Raw genomic sequence first — 12805 nt, forward strand, 5'->3', positions numbered from 1 at the left:
CAATTACAGCAAGGACGATGAAATAACATCGTAAATTTGAGAGCAGTAAATTTCCAGCCTCATAAAGTGTGTTTTCCATATTCTATCAAAAATACAAATGGTACAAAGGCTGCCTTGAAAAGTATTATAACAGAGGTCTGCAGGAGTGATAATATACTATAGGACCTTGACTGACGCTGATGAATTGATGTTATTACTGATCTCATCAAACACTGCAAGTCACATTAGTTTTGGTGTTGATGGTCAAGGTCAAGATTCCTTTCTGATTCTTTCTAATAATTTAACATAATTATAATTGCATGTGAGCATTTCCCCTATGTCACTAGCAATTCACATTGAGATGATGTGGAAACACAGAATCAATATTAAATCTTGCTGACCCGCAATTATCATTGATCATAGGGTCGATCAGTCAATCAACACACCAGGTATTAAAATGAAGACCATTTTGGTTCTGCAAAGTAGCTGTGGAGCTGCAGATGGTGACCAGAAAAGGGTTTAAAAACCCAAACTCATTCTTTTCTGTCTGTAAAAGCAACCTCTTTCAACCCCAACCTGACCCACACCAGCATCACCCAACCCAGAGACGTGCAGCTTCAGCCATGGCCTCTCTCCTCTCAGCCGTCTCTAGAAGACGGTTGAGATCCAGCTTCTCCTCTAAAAGTCCATCTAAAAAGAGGAGCAGACCTGGCGATGCTCTGGTGTCCTCTCTCCACACATCTCCCCTGTTCAAGAAAGCCTCAGTGCTTCTGCCGGGCTGATTGGCCGGCTCAGTGCAAGGACCAGATAGCATCTTTCTATTTGCCCAGCGGCAGGGCTGCCTCTCTATCAGCACTACCTCTGGAGGGGGTTTATCTGGCCTGCTGATAACAATGTTTTCCCCTGCCTCCCTCCCCTCCCTCACGGTTTGTTACACTAGTAAATGGGAGTCAAGGCTGGGGGCTGAGCAGCCGCTGCAGTCAGCTGGTCCTACGCTACTCCTTGTAAACAAGATTGGCTCCGTTTGCTTTTACGACTCCTCAGTGGTGTGTGTGAGTGAGAGACTGACAGAACAGCTGGGAAGAGAAACTGGAAAATGAGCAAAAAATGTAACCTTTTCACAATCAACACTTCTTCTATCACCAAACAAATTAGTCAGGATATACACGTTTATGAGCACACTTCTAATGCATTTTAAATGATTTTTTACACTCCTGTGCAGTGTAGTCTAAGTCCTGTTTTTACTGCACTGCTGCCAGTACATCTGTCGTTGGAGAGTCGCCAACCTGACAAATCTGTGCCGAAACAATATGCACTGGAGTCCATGGAAGCAGCACTAAATAGCATCTTTGTCAGATGAAACCTTGGCCAGTGCAGGAGGTAGTACTTAGCAAAGTGCACCCAAGTATAAGTTGTAGATCACTCTCCGAGCTTGGCTGGGGCAAAACCTTCAACATGCTTTTTCATTCATGCCGTGGTGGGAAAAGCCTTGTGTTCTCTGCATGGCTGAAACATCTGTAAGCTGTTGCAGAGACAGAGCCCAGAGGAAAACATTTACCTAACAGAATACTAATTCTTTCAGGCCCTAGTGTCAGCACTTCGTAAATAAGCTTGCACATATGGTATTGTTTTCTTAAGGTGGGTCTGGGAGAACCATTCTGGCTGTGGTAATCTGCCACATCCACTCATGAGGTTTTGTTGAATGTCCCTAGGTTCTTGCTTTTCTCGCTTTCCTTCTCCATTTCTACATGTATACGTACAGTATGTCTGTTCTTCATGGATTTATCTTGCTAAGACATGTATAGGTATTGACCTTTGATTTAAAGCAAATAGTAAAGCTGTAAACAAACTGAAAACATCGCCTCTATGAATCCATGAAATCTTTCTATCCTGCTGCGCCGATCTAGTGATAAAAGTCTCTGAATCAGCACGTCCAGAATAAATATGTTGGGCTCTTATAAAAAAGCTTTTAGTATAAAAATCGGTGCAAATTTTTCAAACAGTTGGGGTGCTTCACAGACTACTGTATAAGAATGGCAACCAACTAATGGCCTACCATCTCCATCACCCTTGTTGCACAGTTAAAACTCTGCTTTTATGTCCCTGCAATGAGTATGTGCAGTCCTCTTTGGGATGACTGTCCTAGATTTAAAGACTTGTCAGACACCACTAGCCCTTTATTTTTCCATAAGCTTGTGGTTTTTTTTTTTTTATCTTTTGCATTTTTCACTGGGGAATTCCTGCTGCAGGAATGGTGTTGCAATGGATTATACGAAAAATGTCCACAACAGGGAGTTGAAATGGAAGGCTCCTTCATCTTTGCCTTGCAGCATTTTTTGTTGATGCCTGTGTGTTGCAGCACTGGAGTGAAAAAGTAGTAGTATTAAAATACACAAGAATTATAGAATTGCAGATTTAATTTTAGGTACTGTAATGTGAGCAATCTCTTTATTACAGGCACAAGCAAGAATTTGATGGCAGTTAATGACCTCTCTGTTAATGTCATTATAATTGGAATTAGTTGAACATCTGTAGGCATCTGCAGCTAATCAGTGCTCCTTGGTAGCCAACAAGGTCACGGTTTGTCTGAGATAGGAAATGGAGATATTCAACGCTGACAAGTCATTCTGTGATTGTGTCAGCCGCTAAGATACATAATTCAGTGCTTTTAAACTGGACCCGTCTGTTGAAGCGAGCGGTGCTTGTGTTGTTTCTTTAGTACATCTGTCTCCTCGTCACTCCTGGAGGCTGATATCTCTCTCAGCACTGTGGCACGATGGAGGAAAGAGCACTTCTGTGGCACAGGTAAACCCGCCAAGAGATAGAAGGCCTCCTCATGAATAAATGATTGTGACACGCAGCAATAATTTGCATCCGTGTAAAAGTGACGCATCAGCGCTTTTGTCTGCCGAGAAGTCTAGAGGTGTGTTTTGATTTTATTATTGAATGGAAAATGGCTTTCATTAACAGTGGCAAACCAAAAGGTGTTGACAGCGATGCACCAACTTGTCAAGCCGATCACAGCCTGCTTTTCAAGCCGATCACAGCCTCTGCCTTTTTTTTGTCTAATTAGGCATATGCTGCAAGCATCATAACAAACGCTGAAACAGGTTTGTCCTTGCCTAATCCGGGGAACTAATTTTAAGGTTATTATGCAAATCGATACTGTTTACAAACATGAAAGCTGGCGCCCTATTTTTGATCTGCCACATCGGTTTTCGATAGCTTAAAGCCCGGCTCGGCAGGTGTCATGTCAATAACAACCAGCAATCGATTGGTGCCAGTCTGAGGGGGATTGGGACTGCTGGGCCTTGCTGTGTTGAGGGGATTTTCATCAGCTAAAGACTGAGGCACAGCTACAGTCACAGCACTCCCTTAAATCTTTTGTACCTGGACACAGCCATAGATGACACTGTGGCTAATGTCATGCTAAAACAGGACAGATGTTTGTGGATTTTTCTTCGCATTTCAATATGATGGCTGAGGTCTAAACAGTAAGATACATTTTTTTAAAGATCACACATCTCTGACTCCGTAATCAATACAATCTGAAAACCTGTCCGTATTGCTCATGTATACATTAAGATAATCAAGTTTTAAAGATTTAAAGATCATTTGAGCTGGTACAGTGTCTGTGCACAAAATAAAAATACACATGCTCCTATCTTCAGTTTCACAAACTGTGCCATTGGAGTTAATCACAGATGTATATATGACAGACTTACTGAAGCACTCCATCCTGAACACATGATAATGGCCCTATTGTGTAACTTTTTGAAAATAATGCTACATTTCTAAGTGATATCACTTTGAACTGCATACTTCTCTTAAAGCTATGTGCAGGTAGCTACTTGTCCTATATGTGTGCTGGTACATGCTGCTATATTTTGACAAGCTACTGCTGCACATTGGCTCACCTACAGTAGCGTTTGAGAAAAATACAGTACAAAGCCAGGATCAGGTTTCTCATGACTGCCTCTATGGTGGCATCTACTGGCTCCACCAAGATCAGCTAAGGTTTGCTTATATTTTCTCTGCTGCTACCTTTTTGAATAGCCAAGCAAGAAATGTTTTAAAAAAACCCCCAGTCAAATAAGATTATTTGGGCTGTTACAAACACACTGAATTTCAATGGATTTAATAGTAGATATAGCAATCTATATAAAAATCCTATTTGTTTTAACAATTAAATAATGTTTCTGTGGGTTTTGCATGATTTTCATTATTTTTTAGATCTTAATTTAACACAGAGGAAGAGAAGCAGGCAGACTGTGATCTCTGTTTTACACTGGACATGCCCCAACAAATAGACAAAAGACAGCTGTAAATGATCCAAATAGAATACTGCACTTATAAAATTACTGTCCATATGGTAATTGACCCTGCTTTTTGCCGCTGGCAGTTCGCCACTACTGTTTGCTCCTTTCAAAAACATTAGGCTTGGACTTTCATATTATAGCAGCCACATCCAACACTATAATGTAGGTTAGGCCAGAGATGTGACTTGAGTTGGCAACTTACACTCAAGCACTCAATTTACATAAATTTAGTGCAACTTGAACTGCATTTACAACTCATCTTTTATGGAATCCAGGTTTGACTTTGATTCATTGTCAGTGGCTTATGAACAATAAGCATCATACGCGACTGCTGTGGCATTTTGAAAATTTCCACAGGAGCAAAGTTCTTTTGATTTTTTATAAAAGATTTTTGCCTTTATTTGATAGGAACAGTTGAAGAGAGACAGGGAATGTGGGAGAAAGAGAGAGAGAATGACATGCAGCAAAGGGCCACAGGCTGGATTCGAACCCATGCTGCCAGTCACAGTTGTGGGACACGAATGAATCAACAACAACCATGATCGACACACGCAGCAAGATGTGTTGGCTGAACCACTAGATCTGTATCATACGTAGCAGCCTTTGGATTCAGGGACTTCAAAGCCCTAAAGGCTCAAGAAAACTGTGTTGTGTACACTTACTGACTCTAATATGTTTGCTGCCTTGAAGTTGGCCTCCAGTTAATGAACATCCCAAGGCATTCGCCCGCCAGATGAGATATATCATCTCTCCAGCGTATTCTGGGTCTACCCAGGGGTCTCCTACCAGTCGGATGTGCCCAGAAAACCTCCACAGGATGGCGCCCAGGAGGCATCATGATCAGATGCCCAAAGCACCTCAACTGGCTCCTTTAGACACGAAGGAGCAGCGCCTCTACTCCGAGCTGCCTCCGGATGTCTCAGCTCCTTACCCTATCTCTAATGGTGTGGTAAGGAGTTGTTGTGACTTATGGGTCATAAATGTTAGCCTTGGCCTTATATTCTGCTACAGTTTTGCTTCTCTACCAAGGCAATTGATATTCAGTTGATCAAACTGAAACTAGAGAACAATATTAGGATTTTTGCCTTTTCTGCATAACTATACATTCGGCTTCAGTCTTCAGTCAATCAACCAAAACTCCGCTGTTCTAAATTGTAAGCTTCCAAACTGAGAAAAGAGCACAGTTTCAGATCAGCTTTTTTGCCTCCATTTTCTCTACAACTACTCGATAAAGTTCAAATCTTTGGTTTTCTCTAGTGATTTCAGTCCAGCCGTTCATTTATCAAGTAATTTATTCATACATTTATTTGAAGCATCGCTCAATAGCATCTGACCCCGGTGCCCCATCATCCGACTCTCCCTTCTGAGACAGAGCACAAGCGGTCCCTCAAGAGTGAGGAAATGCGGGTCAGAGGCAGAGTTTACTTGGGGAAGGAGGGAGGGGCATTTTTTTACAACACGATAGTGTTAAGCGGGTAATCATAATGCTAGCTGCTGGGGTCATGTATGCTTATGAATGTTGAGGAGGATTGTTTTAAAGGCCTTCACCCCTGATTTCAAACACTGACCTTTTGTAGAGACTGCAACATGCACTATGATTAGAATTACTATATGTGCAGCTTTTGTCAAATTTCACACCAGGAACATGCCAACACCCTAAAACTATCCTTACATACAGTATATGTTCTGATTAAATAAAGTGTATATAGTATATACAGTATAATAGTATATACTGTCTATATATATATATATATATATATATATATATATATATATATATATTGTATATATGGGATTTGAAACAAAACAACAGGATGAGCCAAATTAAATTGACTACTTGTGGCAATAATCTGAAATATTTGCCCTATAACCATTAGACCCAGATATTCCCTTTCAACATGGGTGTTTAGAAGAAGTCACTAAATCATCCTTCATTTGACATGGAGAATCAATGCTGCAGTGAGGTTACCAATTAAGCTCCATGTGTCTTTTAAGTCTGCTCCACAGATCAAAATCTTATGTTCCTATGTTGCACTTTAAATTAAAATACAAAAAGGTTTATAGATCTATTTATAATGTTCAGCATCAGCTAGCTTTCTTTTTTCCTGCACAATAACCCAACCCTCAAATGCTATGAAACTGGGGCTTGGAAGTTAGAATACACAAGACTTTGTCACCAATGAAAACTTTCAGTTAACTCGACGAAGCACACATCCAAGGAGTTCAGCTTTTATCAGAAAGCAGGATAATTGTTGAAACAGGTGTAACTGTCGAAGTGTCAGCGTGCCTCTCTCTGTGTTCTGGTCCCCGAACCAACCTCCGCCTATGACTCCATCTCATTGTCTTTCAGACAACCTTGGTGTGATTTCTTGACAAAAGCACACTCGCTCTCAAGGTGCACTCGAGCGCGATATAAAAAGGGACAAAGACAGAGGCTGAGAGAAGATAGGAGAAGAAATGGATTTCTTCTCTAATTATGCAAGAAAAAGAGACTTTGTGAAGATAAAGTTGGGTGACACAAGGGCATATTGAGGGACACACTCACTTTAGGAAGATTTTTCAAAGTGGGAGGCACAAATGGATGTTTGTGCTATGAGCTATGGCTGCTAATTGGCGCAAACTTAATGAATGCAGGGTGCTGTGTGGAGACAGATGCTTTGTGCAATGTGGCAGATTTCAGTGGCTGCGCGTCTCTCTCCATCGCTGGAACATCAAGAAGAGGAGAACATTTGGCAGGTCACAAAATTATGCGAGGAAAGGGGGAAGCCCAAGAAAAAAAATTGTAAACAGTTGTTTGTTTATTTTTTCGTTAATTTATGGGTGACTGTGTGTATGTGTACGTTTGTGTGTGTGTTGACTGTGAGAGTTAGCAGTTCTCAAGCGCTTGTCTATTTGTTTGAGCCATCGCTTTTGTTTTGGCTTTCTTGCCTCGCCAGCTCTGTGGCTCTCAATTAGCGTGCAAGCCTCAGGGACCTAATTAACCAGTTCAATTAATAAATAATTTTCTTAAAAATCCCATACAAGCCATTCTGACATTTGTCAGCCACTCAGGAGCTGTTTTGTGTGTGTCTGCGTGTGTGTGAGAAAAAGAGAGAGAAAAAGGGAGAGAATGATTAGCTTGTTTGCAAGCTCTGCTTATCCCCCAGGTGGCTGATGCAGGGGACAGTGCTGTGTGTGTGTTTGCATGTGTGTGTGTGGCTGGATGGAGAGGGGCTTACTCACAGCGCTGGACCCCACAGCAGAGGAGGGCCCCCGTGACCTTTTATCGAGTGTCCAATCAATAATGTGCGAGCGTCCATCTCTTTGAGTTGCAGCCCGAGCCCGGGCTTCTGAAGGCCTCTGGCCAGCAGCAAAGCAGGATGGGAACAGGCTCCACAGTGGGGCAAAAGAGTCCTTGGGGGGCCAGGAGTGGAACAGAACCAACCGCCTCATGTTATTTACTCATAATGATGTCTTCCTTTAGTTGAAAAGGGAGGGGTGCAGGGGATGGAGAGGGGAGCTGTGTCCCCCTCCTTCACTAGCCACAGCAGATTCAGCCTCTCTCTTCCTTTGTCTGACGGTGAAAGCATCCTCTTTGGTCTGTCACCAGGCTCTATGATTAAGGAGTAGAAACAGACCCTGGCTTTTTTCACATTAGAATCTCATTTAGTGTTTCTTATCATAGCTATCTATCTGGTCACATGTTGGGATGGAGTTGTATTTCATTGTTTCGTGAACTGTAATGTATATTCCCTTGTGGGCACAATGGGACAGATGTGCTTGTTTAATTTGTAGCATTATCTCCAAACATTGACATTACAGGATCTGGTTGTCACCGCCAAAGAGCCAGCGCTGATGGATCTGACTGTGTACCAGTGTTCATTAAACACACTCCAAACAGCCTTCAAACCGACTCTATTAGTGGCTGCCTCTAGAACAAGAGGAGCCTGAATGCAATTTTTGACCATGAAATGCTCTTCAAGCAGATGAACGAGACTTGAAAGATGAACAGGACTTGAAGTTTTCTTTTTTTTCTTGAAAATGCCAGTGAGGAGTCAATCACTGGATATCAAAGCAGCAGGGACACACAAGAAAATCCAATGATAATACATGGGCTGCCCACACTCACTGAAGACTGTTAAGATGGCCACTGCAGGTATCAGCACAGACACAAAGAGCAGACACCGGCCTTTCAGCGAGCAGCTAGCTGTCGCTCTGTATTAGCTGCAGGCATACGACGACACTTGGCATTGAATTGAGATCCTGTTTGCTGTGTAGCTGTGCAGAGTGAGTCCAGGAACTTTGCTGACCCACACTGCCTACAGCAGTCAACATATGGCTCCCTGGTCTGGCTTCATTGTATACGTATGCTGCAATTTATGTCTGCAGTTTTCTACTGAGAATAACCACACAAAATGAAGCTGGTTGACAAAGGAAGAAATATATTCTGGCAGCAAGATAAGAAAAAAAGCAAGTTAAATATACCAGCAGACAAATAACTATTTAAGTCTGCATGTTCATATTAGGCATCATCTGTGGTAGTCATTCCTCATCACAACTGGGCTAGAGAGATTTCAGCCCATCGATCGGTAAAGTAAGTGTGTGAAAGAGAGTATGAGTCAAAAGGGGATCTGAAGGTGGGCTGACAGATGGAAGACACATGGAGGACCTAAAGATGGAGAGATCACTTTTGTTCCCTGTCAGGTTTGACCAAGGACTTCTCTGCTCAGAGGTGACTGTTGCACTCTCTGGTGCCCTCTAACACCCCCCTGAGATCACTCCACTCAACTCCACTGCCTCTGCTTTGATGCAAAAGGGGGGTTATTGTGTAAATATTTTGCTTGCGCATTTGAGCATCTTAATCTTCCATAAGGTGATCTTTGGAGTGGAGCAACACGGGGTGCTGATGTTCAGAGGAGCTCCCGGTTGTAGAAAGAAAGAGGAAGCGAAAGAGACAGAGAAGGGAGGGAGAGGAAAAAGAAGAAGGTCTGTGTACTTGCTAGAGTGCTGGGAGCTAGAGTTCACTACGGGGGCGTAAGTGTGTCAAGAAGAGCGCTTTTCCCCCATCCGCAAGCCCCGGGCCCTCTCCACAACATTAAAAAGCATAAACAGTCAATACTGAATGTAACTCAGAGAAAGAGCAAGAGAGAGAGCGTGGAAAAAAAAAAAGAAACAAGTACGAGAACGCAAGGGTTTTTCAAGCGTTACACAACATAGTGAGATCAGAGAAATGGAGGCTGGGCTGTAGTGTATAGTTGCAAAGCTTTCTGATGGAAGAAGGGAGCCTCTCCAAGTGAATCATTCATTGCGGGCGGCAGGGGTGTAAATATGAAGGGAAGGGTTGAACGAGAGCGGGATCAAGGAAATGCACACCTGGTGCAAGACAGGGGTCAGATTGGCCCTACACAAAAGGAAACGAAAGGGAAAAAGAGAATGAGTTGTTTGGCATACCTCCGTTTAGACAGCAGCAGTGCTTCTATTGGCGCCCTAGTGCAAAGCAGGACAGAATGGAGTAGGTAGAAGGTGCATATGGTGGTAGGCTGTCTGTGCCGATACACATGCTGAAAACACATGCTTTCCATGCCGATGAGAGGAAGGCTCGTCTATTTTGAAAAAAAGAAAAGAAAAAGAGTTTCAAACGTTCAACATTTTTGACTTCCAGTTTGAGATGTGAGGGCTTGTTTATCTGTGGCACATTGTTCTTGCTCATAATCGCTCAAGAGTCTCAATCAGTCATTCCCTCTCTCCGTCTCTTACAAGTTTTTCAAACGATATCTCCCAAACACTCGACACCTGGCTGGCTGACTTCAGAGCTGAAATCAGTGGTGAAGTCTGTGTGTCTCAGTCTTTTTTAATCATCCATTCAGTCACTCCTCACATGTTCAAGATATGCATTCGGGGAGATCTTCCTCTATAGACAGATCATAAAGAAGCAGAGCTTACTGGAGAGCAGGTGTGGGACGGCTGGTACAGTATGGTATTGGTTTTGAGGACATGTATCACAAGACCTCTGTAAAATGATGTACTATAAGATTATTTGTTTGGAATGTCTACAGGATCCTTGAAATGACAACAAAGAGAAATGTACAGAAAACATAATTGCAAAGAAAAATATAAACAAGCATATGGCGCTACCTTTATTTTCAAGGTTCTCCAATGTATTCATAAGTCATGAACCAGAGTTTTCCTCAATAAACAATTCCATCTTAAACCAAAGACATAAAGACCACATACTGTTTTTCTCCTTGAGAGAATGTTTTCCTGGTTTATGGCCAAACAAAAGTTACTTCAGTGCAAAGTACTGTTTGAGCCACTTCCCTGCCAGAGCAAGACTCCATATTTTAAACATTTGGAGGAGGGAACAATATCTATGAAAAGTGTGAAATTTGATTTCTGCCCCACGGAATAAGCCGTTTCCTTCTGTTGTCAAACAGAATGACTAAACATGCTCATTCACATGCTCCCATGGTAGGACGTTATTAATTTATCACTTTATCATTGCTCTTGCACACACACACACACACACATACACACCCGCACACACGTTTACTTCTCGATGATTGACAATGTGATAAATTTTATTTGAATATGGCTGACATGAATTATGTAACCAGAGAGACTGGTGGCTTTGTTGCTTCCCTCTAGCTCTTCGCTTTTCCTCCAAGATAACATACAGTTGATAATTTACAGTAGAACACATTCTGAATCTATAAAGAAAGATATAGCGACAATGCCCCAAAGGGAAAAAACAGAGTGCAGCCAGCTGAGCTGAATCTGAGAACTGCAGAGAAGTGGAGAGGAGAAGGTTCACATTGTGGCAACGCTGCAGTAAGGTTAGGTGGTTGACACTTTTGCCACTGGAAAGTGATTTTTCTTGAGTTCAGCTCTGATGGTAGCGATGAGGTCTCAGCAGACTGGGTTAGTCCAAAAAAAGAGAAAAATAAACACAAATGAAAGCAGAAAAAATGAGCACAGCACTCGTGGTATCTGATGTTGATAGCTGTGGCGAAAGACTGCCTTTGAAAGGCTTGAGGAAAGTGACAATACTGTGTTTTTTCCTTGTTGCTGCTCCTCCAGACGGCCAACATAAAAAAAACAACTTGTCTGATTGGTCTGAAAAGACTGTCAAATGTCAAGCAGTTATCAAAAAGCAGACATGTTTTCTTTTAAAAAGATACCGGCAGAAGGAAAAGCCTAACCTTTCAGGGAGTGAGTTAAAGTCACTCATCCCATCATGTGCGGTACTCCACACAAGCAAAACCCTTGCTCTTTACAAGACTTACACTTTCCCCTCTGATTCAAATCTATAGTTGTTGACACAAGTTGTTTGCGGCTGAAATAGATGGATCTGTAAAAATACCTAATTCCAGGGAATGATTTATTTGGCGGGTAGCAACACAGAGAGGACAAAGTCTAACATTCACACATTACCTAAAAAAAAAAGACGTTTTCCTGTATATGTACAGCAAACTGCAGGAACTCAAAATTAAGTAATTTCATTGTAAGAAACCATCGCAGAACCACGCATAAACAAGCCTTTCCCTCAATTTGTGGTCACTTTTAGATCTAAAATTGCTTCACTCAAATCTCAATGTGGCTCGTGCAGATTTCATGACATAATCATCGGCCCGGACTGACAGGAACAGCGTGCTCAACACTGGGTGTACAGTTGTATTTTGCTGTTCCAGTTCCTGTGGCTGATGTTGTTCAACTCCCTTCACACCAAATGGTACTTGTACAAAAAGGGAGATGGGACGACAATGTCCTTGATTTTCAAAGCGGTGAGACTTGTTAATGCCCTCATTCTCATGTACACCACTGAATCAATCATTACTGCTCTATTGCACTGTTCAAACAAACTTCTGCACAACTTTCACATGAACCTACATTTCTATTCTCATTATTTTTGTCTCTTTGTGCTTTGTGCTCGCTGCGCAGGGAGGTCAGAGATCAGGCGGGAGCTGGCAAGGATTCAGTGTCTTGCTCAAAGACACTGTAGCAGACTGGGTGCTTGCTACTGTGGGCCTCGAGCCCAGCTATGCTGCCCTGCAACCCCAACACTGACAACTGATATGAATCTCAAAGACACTGAATATTTTTATCTTGCACTTTTGTTCTTGGATTGTCTAAAGAGGCAGAGAGTAATCAATGACTTTTATCTCCAAATAGGAAATTACAACATTTCTGGCAATGCTTAATGTGACCTGTAACTGAGGGAATATAATAGCTACATAAAGTATTCACAATAGAGTGAATAAGCTAATTACTAAAGATGTCAAATAGAAGCATCAAGTGAAATATCTAGGAAATATATCACAATAAACAATAATACTGCTTTGTTTCTTGTTGTGTGTTTTTTGGCTTCAGAACAAAATGTGTTGCTGGCGATGGAGATAGAGGAGAGGTAGAGGATAGAGTTTTGTGTTGTCACACACTCCGCCATCTATGAATCACACCAGGGGGGCTGGAAAGACAGTTTTGACAGCCAGATATCTCTGAACCTGGCACTGTTGAGTCTTCAGGATGGA

This window comes from Siniperca chuatsi, linkage group LG20, assembly GCF_020085105.1.
Source record: "Siniperca chuatsi isolate FFG_IHB_CAS linkage group LG20, ASM2008510v1, whole genome shotgun sequence".
NCBI classification, from domain to species: Eukaryota; Metazoa; Chordata; class Actinopteri; order Centrarchiformes; family Sinipercidae; genus Siniperca; species Siniperca chuatsi.